The following is a 13,728-nucleotide window of genomic DNA, read 5'->3' as shown; positions in this document are numbered from 1 at the left end:
AGTGCATCCTAATAAGATGTTTGCTCAATTTCAGACTGCAGACATTGGGAGAATTCCTTTTATTCATCACCAGCTTTAGTGGTTTTTACACCAATTTGAATAATTATTGTATTGACTGGATTTACGTGTACTCACTTAAACATGTTCACAGAGACAGCACTGCACTTTAAGGTAGATGTGAAGTGTCCTTTTCGACAATGAATGCAATGCCATTCTTCTTGGATTTGTCATTCCTGACATAGCAAACCATATGACTATCTGATTCACAATGGCTCATACCAATCCATTTCAGTTCACTGATGTCTAGCATATCGATCTTTATGTTCCATTTCAACGTTGACAACTTCCAATTTTCCTACATTCATACTTCTTACATTGCAAGTGCCAATTATGAACAGGTGTTTGGAGCTGTTTCTTCTCATTTTGAGTCATGCCCCATCAACAAACGGAGGTCCCAAAGGCTTAACTCCATCCACAGCATTATGGTCGGCTCTACTTTGAGCTCTCCCTCAGTCTCATTTTGAGGGCCTTTGGACCAAAGGGACTCATCTGCTGGTACTATATCTGACGATGTTCAGCTGCTAGTCATGAGATTTTCAACAGCTGATTTCTCAGAAGTGGACAGCCTATTCCTTCTGTGGAGTCTGCTCATAGTCTGGAAGCTCTGCTGAGATCAGTTCTTTTTGGATGACCCTGCTGGTGTTTGAAAACCAGTGACATAGCTCCAGCATCACAGCAACGCATAAGCCACCATAGTCTGACAAACTGTCAGGCCAGTGGTAGCCAGCTAGCATAGCAGTAAGCAATCATTTGTGAAAGTCCTGTGCTGTCTAGCACTTAATCCTCATGCCAACTCTGAAATAGTGGGAAACATCATTCCCGGGCTAATTGAAAAGAGTATGCCCCACACTCACTGCCATCGAGTCAATTCTAACTTAGATAGATCCTAGAGGACAAAGCAGTACTGTCCCTATGGGTTTCCAAGATGATAACTCTTTACAGCAGTAGACAGCCTCTTCTTTCTCCTGCGGAGTACCTAATGGTTTCAAACTACTAACCTTGTGGTTAGAAGCCAAAAAAATCTGGTTTCCCAGTGGCAAAGCCAGCACTCAGACGGTGATTTCTCTGTAGGCATCACATATAAGAGAATTAAATAGTGCCTAGGTTTTCAGCTTATGCATTTCAGGAGTGTTCTTGTTTTCTGTTGTATTCTGAGGTTTCTGTAAGAATTTATGCAGCACTTTAGCTGTTCAGCTCTTACTAAACGGGTATCCCTGATGCCTGCACTGCACTCAAACGCGCCTACAGAGGGCAGCCTTCTACACATTGTATAAGGTGTTTTCTTTTTCACTCCTTGGTTCTTCTCTCCTCTCTGTGGTTCCAGAAGGGTGGACCCAGCAGGAACCAACGACATTCCTTTCACTTTTCCCAACTCCTAGAAATGATGGGAAGATGGAACGAGTGAAAAAACCGATTTCAGCTTTAAAGTAAATCTGATTAGTTGGGGCTGAAGTTCGTTTTTTGCTTTATTTATTTATTTATTTATTTAGATGAATGCCGCATCAACAAGTGAAGATCCGACAGGCTTTCCTCCATCCACCACATTAAAGGTAACTCTCCTTGGAGGAGGCAGCTCTTCCGGAGTCGTGTGACTGTCTTTCAAAGGGTGCAGCTCGTCTTCTAGTACAATATCACACAATCTCCTGCTGCTGTTCATAAGGTCTGCACCGGCCAATTTTTCTAAGGTAAACCACCAGATCCTCCTTTCTAATCTGCCGTATGCTGGAAACTCCACGGAAACATATCCACCGCAGGCGGCCGGATAGTATTTTCAAATACTGGTGGCATCTCTTTCTGCGTCAGAGCAGCACAAAGCCACCACCGTGTGAATGCACAGAGGATGAATCGAGGAAACGTTGATGTTGTCGAAAATGAAACGAAAGATTAATTTCCTAGGCATTAAGTGAGCTGCATTGGACTGGCTCTGACCATTTTGAATCAGACACGCACGTAGTCTACACTGCCTGAAATGACAGGTTAAAGAAAAATAGCACCACGTTCATCATAAAAAGAATGTCTTTGTCCAAAGATCGTACAAGGTATGGGATCACATCAAGGACATCAGACCTGAAAAATTTTAAAGTTCATTAAAAATATAGGTCAAAAAAGAAAAGATCAAAATAGAGGTCAGAACCGAGTCTAAAATTTGCTCTTACACATAGGGGAAACAGAAAAAGACATAAGCAAAAGATTTTAAAGGGTGCATTAAAATGTATATTTAAAGTATTATATGTATAAAGTATTATAATGAAATGTGCAAACTCCTGCAGGTAGAAAACTAACTATACTTATCAGTCTATATGTTGAGCAAGTAATTTAGGAAGCTGGATGGTATGAAGAATGATGCATAAAGATTTGAGGGAGGTGCATTTGAATTACAGTGTTTATAAAAAATTTTTATATGCCACAGATAAGCAAAGAATTTTGATCAACAATGGGCCACTCCTTGGTCAGTCTGTCATATAATATTGGCCTGCATGTTTCTGAAATTCGGAAGATGTTCTTGAACTCTAGCAAGAAGAGAATTTCAAATTAAAACAATGATATCACCTCACACTGACAATTTTTTTAATTCAATAAAAAATAAACTAATAGATACTGGTGAGGATGTGGAGAAACAGGAATGCTTTTCTAGTGTTGGTGGGACTGTAGAATTGCCAACCACTATGGAAATCAGGATGGCACTTCCTTAAACAAGTGCAGATACCTTATGGCCCAGCCATCTCTGTGCTGAGCACACACCCTGAAGAAATCAAGAGTACAACATCAACAAACATGTGCACACCTGTGTCTATAGCAGAAATTTCCACAAGAGCAAAAACATGGAAACAGAGGAATGGATAAACAAACTTTGGTACATTCATACTATGGAATTTTATTCACCAATGAAAAATAATGATAAAATCACTTTAAAAAATCACAACCATGGACGAAACTAGAGAACATTATGCTTACCAAACTCCATCTTACAATGACAAAAATCGTCATTCTAATACAGAAAAACAAAGAAGAAATGTGTTTATGCAGCAAAAGACAAGACATTGATGACGTAGAAGGCCAGGGATGAGGGTGGGAACAGAGAGAGTAGAGGCGTTGGAGAGTGGAGGAAAAAATGGAAGATTTAATAGGATATTATTCTTGATTTCTTTTCTTGAGATGTGCTGTGTAATATGTATGTATGTGTGTGTTTCTTTAGAAAAATGAAACAAACGAAAGAAAAAACCAGCAGATTCCCTTTCCCTCAAGCGAAAATAGTGATTTGAGTGGCTTAAAAAAAAACAAAAAACAGGGAGAGGAAAAGTAAAATTGAAATGGACTTGAAGTCTTTCATGACAAACAGGCTCATCTCAAACAAACAAAAATTATTGTGATTAGGTTAAAATGTAACACTTTATAATTTGATCTTCCTTTTGATCTGTTTTAAAGTGTTCTGGGGTTTAATATTTTTTGCTTTCTCTTTGAGAATTTTCTTTGTTTTGTCTGGTAATCGTTCTTGGGGCTTTTTGTTTTTCTTGTATGATTTTGTATGACTATTTTGTGTTGTATGATTTTCTGCAAGATAGGTAGAAACAGTAACTGGATAGGGGCATGACAGGGAAGGATTGGGAGGGGGGAATGAAGAGCAAACAAGAATGTATATGACAAGAGAATGTTCTGAAATTGATCGTGATGATGATCACACAAAGCTTCTTAATATTACTGAAAACTTGAACTGTATGAATATGTGAAGTGCATGCCAATAAGACTATATTTTTAAAATTATAAAATTAAAAATAGGAATGCTTTGGATTTTTACACTTTGCTTATAACTCTTTCCTAGAGTGTGGTTTTTATATTTTACTACTTTTGTGATTTTAATAAATAAATAATGTAGGACTGGTATTGTGTACTAAATCTTGCCTTTGCCCTTCTAAAAACAATCTGTCTTGGAAGAAGTATAGCCAGGGTGCTCCTTAGAAGAGAGGATGGTGAGACTTTCTATCATCTAATTTGGGCATGTTGTCAGGAGAGTCCAGTCTCTGGAAAGGCACATCATGCTTAATAAGGTAAAGGGTCAGCATCAAAGAGGAAGATGCTCGTCAAGATAGATTAGTGACACAATGGCTGGAAAAATGCGATAAAAAAAAACAATTGTGAGGAAATCATAGGACTGGATAATGTTTTGTTTTGTTGTACATAGATAGGTCACTGTGAGCCAGCCAACTCAATGACGCCATAAAACCACATGGACAAGGATGGAGAGACTACGTGAGACATTATCAGGAGGAAGTGGTCCCTGGAGCAGGACACCCTGTTTCCTACAGCAGAAGGTCAGGACAAAAGAAGATCCTCAGTTCCCACATGCCGATGATGGTGAGGATGACACAGGACCAAACAGCGTGTCCATTCTGTTGTGCATAGGGCCACTGGGAGTCAGAAACAATGGGATGGCACGAACCATAACAACAAGGAGTCCTACGGGCACTGCCAGGTAAGTTTTAAACAGCTCACAACAAGGTTGGCAGTTCAAACCCACCAACTACTTCATGGACAAATGATGAGGCACTTTGTTCCCATAAAGATTTACAGCCTTGAAAACTGCACACAGTTACAAATAAAATTAGAGTAGATGGTGGTAGGTCAGGTTGGGGCTGGTTTAATGACAATTAGAAACAGCAGTGGAATTAGATGCTAGACATGTCTTACCTCAGAATTCTAACTACCCATTGCTGCAGGAGTCCTGGTGGCAGAGTAGGTTGCAAGTTCAACAGCCACTAACTGCAAGGTCAGTAGTTTGAATCCAACATCTACTCCGTGGAAGAATGGTTACACTCTCTGAATCCCGTGAGAGCAATTCTACCCTGTCCAATAGGGTCGCTATATGTTGGATCGACTCATTGGGCACGAATTTGGTTTGGAATTACTACCAAGAATTTGGAAAAAATTCATACAAGTAGTTTTCTCTTCTAATTATCTGACTTTGCCGATAAGATTTTTCAAATTTTTATATAGAAAAAAATGAGATTATTACTTCATGAGTACTTTACTTAACATGCACCATTGATAAGCAAGGAAATCATAATTACATGCTTGACAAATAAGATCATTCCATATTGAGTGATTTCAAAATATCTTCGAGATATTTATTACTTTAATTACTAATTTCATTACCATATATTTTATCAGCAAATCAGGCAATTTTAATATATGTCAGCTAAAATTAAACTTCATGTATGTACATTAAAAGTATTCTCATACTATCAGACTTTATTTTCTTTCTATAATAGTTTTATAATGTAGGTGTATCAGGTTCCTAGTACGAGGTCCACATGATGGCAAACTCTTCTATTCAATTTTAATCATATTGCAACAGCAAATAAACCCTCAGTTAATTGTGTTTGATAAAGAAAGATGAGGTTTTATAATAGACAGGATAAAAAAACAGCTGCTTCACAACCAATTTTACTTAAATCAATATCCGGATTTGTTATAGTAGCACTTTGTAATACTAATAGTCTCGTAGCTCAATTCAAAGTTTGTGCAATCACCGTGTCTACAAAGCCATTGACCAAACATCAACTATCAGATAATTAACGCCAGACTGACAGATGGCTGATGGCTGCGGCAGGAGTTGTACTTTTCTAGAACATATGTAGTTAAAACACTAGGTGACTACCAACTGAAATGCTGTTGTTGCAAACCCAGCAGCTGCTCTGAGGAGGAAAGACATGGCAGCTTCCTTCTGTAAAGATTGGCAGCCTCGGAAACCCCATGGGACCGCTCTGCTTTGGCCCCTGGGGTAGCTGTGAGTTGGAATCAACTTGACGACAGTACGTTTTAGATTGTTTTCTGTCTTACTGCTACATTGCAGTTGAAGCAGAGAAGAGCTTTTGCTCTTGTTTCTGTGTCTAGTCCACCACACATACTGCTTTCAAGATAGAAAAAGTAAAAGTGCTAACTCTTTCGTTATCACATTTTCATTGTTCCCTTTCCACTTACCTCCCACGTCTGAACATATTCTGTTCTTTATATTGACATTCTTCTCCCAACTCCTTAAGGAACAACAGTTTTCTGCAGGCCACGTCAACAGACGTGAGCTAACCTCACTCTGTGATCCAGGACGGGTACTTGTGTTCATCTGGATTGTGTGATTTCATCTTAGCCCGGAACCTGTCTCCAGTCAAATTCTGTGGTTCTTAAAGCTGCATGATGGATTATGAGGAACGTGATGTATCTATGTTATAGAGGTGAAGGGGACAATCAAATTCCACCTTTAATAATCAGTCAACAGCAGACCCGTGTTCAGCTCTTAAGTCAAATAGATGAATATTTCAAACCAAACTCACTGCCATCCAGTCAACTGTGAGTCATAGAGACCCTCCGGGAAAGGGTAGAACTGCCCCTGTGGGTTTCGGAGACTGTAGTGTGGAATGCCCCTTCTTTCTCCCATAGTTTCAAACTGCTGACCCTGAGGTGAGCAGCCAGGCTTGTAACATACTATGTTACCAAGTTCTGTAGATGAATATTAAGTCTCCTCAAACTATAATAAAGTGGCACGTAGAAGAATATTAGCAACCAACTCTTTTCTTCCATTGGAGAGACCTGGGCTTGATTCCAGCCAATGTGCACATGAGTCTCATTGTGAGGGGAGGTTCATATATTTTTATGATGTTGAATATGTTTTTCTAGGACTTTTGACACAATCAACTTCTGGAAATGAGCCAATGAAAACTCTATGGATCAGGACATTGATCCTGCTGTGCATGGGTGGGGCGAGGAGGAGGGTGTGATTTAACAAAAGCTAACAATAACAGGTAACAACAACAAAGACTGATAGCTAACTCATTGGTCATAAAGTTAGAAGATTTCAAATATTTAGTTTGGGACACCTGGTATATTGTAAGTTATGAAATTTTAACATGGCACACACTGCTATGCAAAATGAAAATAAAAACCTTATGAACTTGTGGCAAAGAGAAAAATAAGATCAGGTACATAAAATGTTGCATAAACCACACTACATTTTCTGGGCAAAAAGATACAGATAGAATTGACCAGATGCAAGGAAAGTATGAATTTGACGCCCACCTTGTCCTTCAGGGAGCTGGTGGTATTGGTTGGCAAGGTACTAAACATTGGTCTCACAACAAGGAAGGTGGTCAGGATGCAAAAAGTATAATGATACCATAGGTTGGGAAATAAAGAGATGATAAATAGTAGCTCTGGTGATTCATGGTGAACAATCATTTATTGAGTAATCTCTACAGCTGAAGACTCAGATCTAGAGAACATTCTGAGGGTGATACAGGACAGACGGTGCTTCATTCGGTTGTGCATAGGATTGGTATGAGTCTTAATAACTACAAAGTTAAAGAAAAAAGTCCTGGTGGCACAGAGGTTAAGTTCTCAGCTGCTAACCCAAAGTTTTGCCTTCAGGCCCACCAGCCACTCCCCTGGAGAAAGATGCGGCAGTCTGCTTCCATGAAGATTACAGTCTTGGAAATGTTATGGGGCAGTTCTTTGTCCTACGTGGTCTGTGAGTTAAAGCTGACTTGATGACAATGGGTTTGGGTTTAAAGTTGAAATGAGATATAAGATGCATACCTCCAAGGAACTCATATTTTGTGGTAGCTATTATTAAAACTCACTGACATTTATGAATATCTGCCCTTTCCTGTACATATAGGGGAATTGCATACTATGATATCTTCCGGAAGATACCACTCCCTGAAGAAAGAGGTCATACTTGGTAAAGCAGAAGGTCCCTGAAAAGAGGGTAGGCCCTGGATGAGATGGATTGACACGGTGGCTCTGACAACGAAACACTGCTGGTCACACTTCATCATCACAATCATTGTGTTTTATGTTGATGGCCAGTAGTTGTTCACAGGGTCACAACTAGTGGAAATGTACTCGATGGCATCTAAAACCCAGCTAATTGAAATTTCTTATAACCACATAACCTGCTTTGCATAACAAAATGTACATTGAAGTAGCATGTATTGTTCTGAATGGAAATATTCAAGAGGCAGTGTACAATTTCTCCATATCATTTTATCACACTCCAGAGATACGGAAGCATGAGTTGACAAGGTAAAAGTCTGGAAGCCTGAAGAAGAATATATGGATTTGGTGAAGACTATTGAAAATATCCCCGGACTGCCAGAAGAACAAACAAATCTGTCTTGGAAGAAGTACAGACGGAGTACATGTTAGAAGTAAGGATGATGAGACTTCGTCTCGAGTACTTTGGACACGTTATCAGGAGAGACCAGTCCTTGGTAGAGGACACCATGCTTGTAAAGTACAACGTAAGTGCAGAGGAGGAAGGCTATTGGCCAGATGAACTGACCCAGGGCCCGCAGCCCAGCCTCTCACCATGCCACCACCAGGGCTACTGGCGCAGACGTTAGCGGAAGAAAAAGGTTCCTTACATGTCTATAACGCCATCTGCATAAAGATGTAAACAAAAGACAGACATAGTCTCTCAGGTCCTGTGACAAAATGCCTCGAGATGAACCATCTACAGTGAAAAATGCTCCCGCTTGCCTTAAACCACAGGCTCACAACACAGTCAACATGTTTGTTTGTTTTTAAAGAGGGAAAAAATCTAGACAATCGCACAGCTCCAACATGCTCCTGCAAGGTATCATGGTCCCTTCACTCTAATATCCAGGAGCCTCCCAGGCCTGGCTCCCCACCACCTCCAAGGGCTAACCATTGTTTCCAGTCCTCGGCAGCACCTTAGCACCTGGCATGTGCACTCAGCTGTCCATGTGTGTTGACCTCTACAAAACTGTTATGTTCCTTTTGAGATTGTCATATATATGTATTATTGCAAACATTACAATCACGTCTTTTTGAGTGCCTACAAAATATCAAATACTTTCTCACATGTAAGCAGCCCTATGCGACCTAAACAGAGACAATTCACTAAGGATGACGTTCAAATGGCTTTTAAACCCTGAGAAAATGGTCCCGTTTAGTAGTCATCCGGGAAATGCAAGTCGAAACACACATAACATTAGCCAAATTTTAACAGTTTGAGAACGACAAATGCTGGAGAGGGGTGTGGTGAGATTGGAACTCTTATCCACTGCTGGTGGTCTTGTAGATGCGTGTAAGTACTGTGGAAGGTGACATGGCAACACCTGAAACAGGTGACAGTTGAAGTACCATAGCATACACCCAAAGGGAACAGGAAGCAGACCACAAATGGACGTTTGCACCCCCTTGTTCATTGCAGTACAGTTCACAATAGGAAGAAGCTGGAAACAACATACATTTCCGTTGCTGGATGACTGGATAAAAACCTTGGTATGTACACACAATGGAGTATTACACATCCTTAAAAAATAGCGATGAATCCAAGAAACACCTCAAGACGTGGAGGGAACTGGAAGTCATTATGCTGAGTAAAATCAGTCAAGCTTAAAGAGCACATTCTGGATGAACCCACTGCTGTAGCATCAAGCAGCAAAATGGGCACAAGACCAGGCTTATAGGGCACCCAGGCCATTGACTGGGGTGGGGGTGGGGGGTGGCCAGGCAGGTTGGCAGGGAGCCTGCCAGGTACCAAGAAACCACACACCATCCGCTCCAGGTAAGTATTTTGAGTAGGTAAGTATTTAGCAACACAAGGCCAGAGGGCGCCTCATGTCAGCTGGGGTCAAATGGTCAAGGGACAGGAAAGGGAGGTGTGTAGCATGAGAATGACATGTACACCTTTGATGAGGTCCCCCCAGACTGATAGACAGGCCTGTCAAAGGGAGGAAGAATATGGATGGGAACAACAACACAGGAGAAGGGAAATGGAGCAAGCATGCCCGAGAGAGCACCCTGGCATATCTGTTGGTAGGAAAAGAGGGGGGCTGGCTTCTAGTTCTGGGGAAGTATGACTGAAAATGCTTTGGGGGCCATTCGGTGGGAAGGGCCTTTGGTGGCATACACCAAATGGAGCAACTTGACTCGGGCATCTGAATGCCTCGTGGGGACCCAGGCTGGGTGTGGTGGTGCATTGGGACACTGAATCCTGGATCTTCAAGGTGCACAGAAAGCTCCGAAGGCTGCACCATGGAGATCCCACATGGACATTCCACTGGGTGAATTGGACTCTCCCTCAGATGTACCTAGAATTTGAGGGTTTAAGTCAGAAAATACAAGGTGTCTGAGGAAGCAGACGACAGCTGTACCAATGTTGGAGAACTATTAGTAGGCAGACAAATAAGGTCTTGCTGCATCAATCCCCTATATTGTATTAAGATATGTATTATTCTGGCAAACCTGGGTGATGATTCTGATGTATTTTGTTTGTGTTGTTCATATCAGGGTATATCTCTGATGTGCTATGGAGTGGGCGGTTACCTTCTTGAAGTTGTGAAATAAGTTTTTCTGCTTTTCAGTAAGTGAAACCCAGGATTGATGAACCTGTAGAGATAACAAATAGAACAAGGGAGGGAAAGCAGGGGAGGGGGCGATAAAAGGGAGATGATGTCAAGGTGTCCAGGAAGAAATAGCATGTTTGGGAACTGATTATGGAAGCAATGGTACAATTCTGCTTGACGAGAATGAATGATACAATGACTTGACATTTGGGTCAAATCCCAAGTAAGAATAAATTGAAAGAACAAACAAACAAAAAAGAGCCCTATGAAGCAAGAATCCTGTTATTTTCACTTTAAAAGACTAAAATTAAGGCACAGAGAGATTAAGTAATATACTCAAGGTCACCTACTTTTAAGTGGTTGAGCTGGAATAAAACACCAAGCTACTGCCCCATATATGCTGTACTCTCATTTTGCTAAACTTTATCATATGTACTATTAGTCTGGATAAACTAGGTTATTACAAAGTAACACATGATACCTAAGTCTCCTGCTCCAAGCCATATTTTCAATCACCTCATGTGCGTGTAAAATTTGGACATTGAATAAGAAAGACTAAAGAAGATTTGATACATTTGAATTATGGTAGTGGAGAAGAACATTAAAAGTACATTGGCATCAACATGGACAACATTGACTTGGACAGCACCATACTATCATAACCCATAAAAGTATGTATCTTAACCATAATAATCCTCTTCTCTGCCATTACTTGTTACTGTTAGGTGCCTTCAAGGTGGTTCAGTGACCTTATATACAACAGAAAAAAGCCACTGGCAAGTCCTGCAACATTCTCACACTTTCCTGATTTTAAACCATGCAGTATTACCATACTCTGTTCACACAACTGTGTCTTTATCCATGTACAAACTTCACATGAACACAATGAAGTGTTCTGGAATTCCCATTCTTCTCAAGATTATCCATAGCTTGTCATGGTCCACAGAGGAAAATTCCTTTGTATAGTCAATAAAACACAAGTAAACATCTTTCTGATATTCTCTGTTTTCAACCAAGATTCATCTGACATCAGCAATGATATCCCTTGTTCCATGTCCTCTTCTGAATTCAGCCCGAACCTCTGGTAGTTCCGTCACAGTATTGCTGAAAATATTCAGGTGACCTTCAGCAAAATTTTACTTGGATGTGACATCGATGATATTGTTCTATAGTTTGAGCATTCTCCAGGGTTTTGGATTTGGCACAAATATGGATCTCTTCCGGTCTGTTGGCCAAGTCCTCCAAGTTTCCTGGCAGAGGAATGAGTGCTTCCTGTGCTTCATCAGTTTGTTAAAACATTTCAAATGATATTCCATTAATTCTTGGAGCCTTGTTTTCAGCCAACGTTTTCAGTGCAGATTGGACTTCTGTCAGTACCATTGGTCCTTGCTCATATGATACCTCCTGAAATGGTAGACTGTCGACTAGTCCTTTGGCACAGTGACTGTATTCTTTCCTTCATCTCTCTTTAAAAAAAAAAACCTTTATTGGGGGCTCTTAGATTTCTTATCACAATCCATACGTTCATCCAGTGTGTCAAACACACTTGCACATATCCCTCCATCATCATTTTCAAAGCATTCTCTTCCCACTTGAGCCCCTGATATCAACTCCCCATTTCTTCCCTCTCCATCCCCTGGCCTTCTTGCATCATTCAATATTTTGCCCATAAAATCTTTCAAGATTTCAACTCAAGACTTGAAATTCTTTTTGGTTTAAGATATACTGAGTGTGCTCTTCCCTTTTTGTTTTATTACCGTATATACTTGCGTATAAGCCGAGTTTTTCAGGACATTTTTAATGCAGTTTTTGTGGTAAAATTAGGTTCCTCGGCTGATATTCGGGTTGGCTTATACACGAGTGTATACAGTAATTCTAGGTCTTTATAGTTTTCATTATAATGTTTGGCTTCATCTTCTTGAACTGCCCTTTGAAATTTTCTATTCTGCTCTTTGACTTCATCATTTCTTCCATTTTCTTTAGCAAATTTCAGTCTCTTCTGACATCCACTTTGATCTTTTCTTTCTTTCCTGTCTGGACTTGTTTTATTCTTCAGCTTTAGTCTAACTTACATATGGGCAATGGATGATCTACTCCACAGGCAGTCCATGGTCTGGGTTTAGCTGCTGATACTGAGCTTCCCCATTATCTCATTCCACAGTTGTAGTCAGTTTGATTTCTGTGTGTTCCATCTCGAGAAGTTCATGTGTGTGATTGCCTTTTGTGCAGTTGAAAAGGGTATTTGCTATGAAGAGCTTTGGTTTTGCAAAACTCTATCATTCAATCTCTCACTTCATTTATATCACCAAGTCCATATTTTCCAACTGTTGTTTCTTCCTCTTTTATGCAACTTTTGCATTTCAAATGCCAATAATTATCAATGCATGTTGGTTGTATATTTGATAAATTTCAGAATGAAAACATTGATAGAATTCTTCAATTTCTTCCACACTAGTTTTTGTGTTTGGTGCATAAATTTCAATAAGAGTTGTATTGATTGATTGAAGGTAGATAGATCTAATCGAATCACAGTCAACATTATACTTCATGATTGATTTTGCAAGGTCCTTTTGATAGGAATGCTACCACATTCCTCTTGTGGTATTCCCACTGTACTAAAGCATATCACCTGTTTCAAAATGGCCAACACCAGTCCATTTCAGCAAACTAATGCCTAGGATATTGATCTTTATGTGTTCCATTTCATTTTGAACCACTTCCAATTTTCCTAGATTCATACTTTGCACATTCCAAGTTCCAATGATTCGCGGATGTTGCAGCTATTTCTCCTTACTTTAGGTCCTGCCCCATCAGCAAAGGAAGATCCCGAAGGCTCCACTCCCACAAGCTTTACCTGACTCATGTCACCATGGTCAACTCCCGTACAATAAGGCAGCTCCTCCTCTGTCACATTTTGAGTGCTTTCCAACCTGAGGTCCATCTTCCAGCACTCTCGGACAATGCTCTGCTTCCATACATTAGGCCTTCAGTGTCTGACAGTGTCTCATAGCTGTAAATACATTTTCAGTACTTCTCCCTCTGAAGTAGGGATGTAAAGCCTTCATTGTCCGTTCTTACTGTTCTTAGTCTGGAAGCTCCGCTGTAACCTGTTCACTTTGGGTGACCCTGTGGCATCTGAAATGCCAGTGACATAGTTTCTAGCATCACAGAAACACACAAGTCATCACAGTAGGAAAAGCTGACATACAAGTGGTGGTCCTAAATTGATGACATAAAATATATGCTTGAATACAAACGAATTGTTCTTTGGACCATCCAAATCAGTCAATGCATTAAAAAAAAA

This window comes from Echinops telfairi, unplaced genomic scaffold (assembly GCF_000313985.2).
Source record: "Echinops telfairi isolate 266 unplaced genomic scaffold, ASM31398v2 ScPeMD7_3533;HRSCAF=4204_0, whole genome shotgun sequence".
Taxonomy (NCBI): Eukaryota; Metazoa; Chordata; class Mammalia; order Afrosoricida; family Tenrecidae; genus Echinops; species Echinops telfairi.
Note: the sequence above shows the minus strand (reverse complement) of the source record.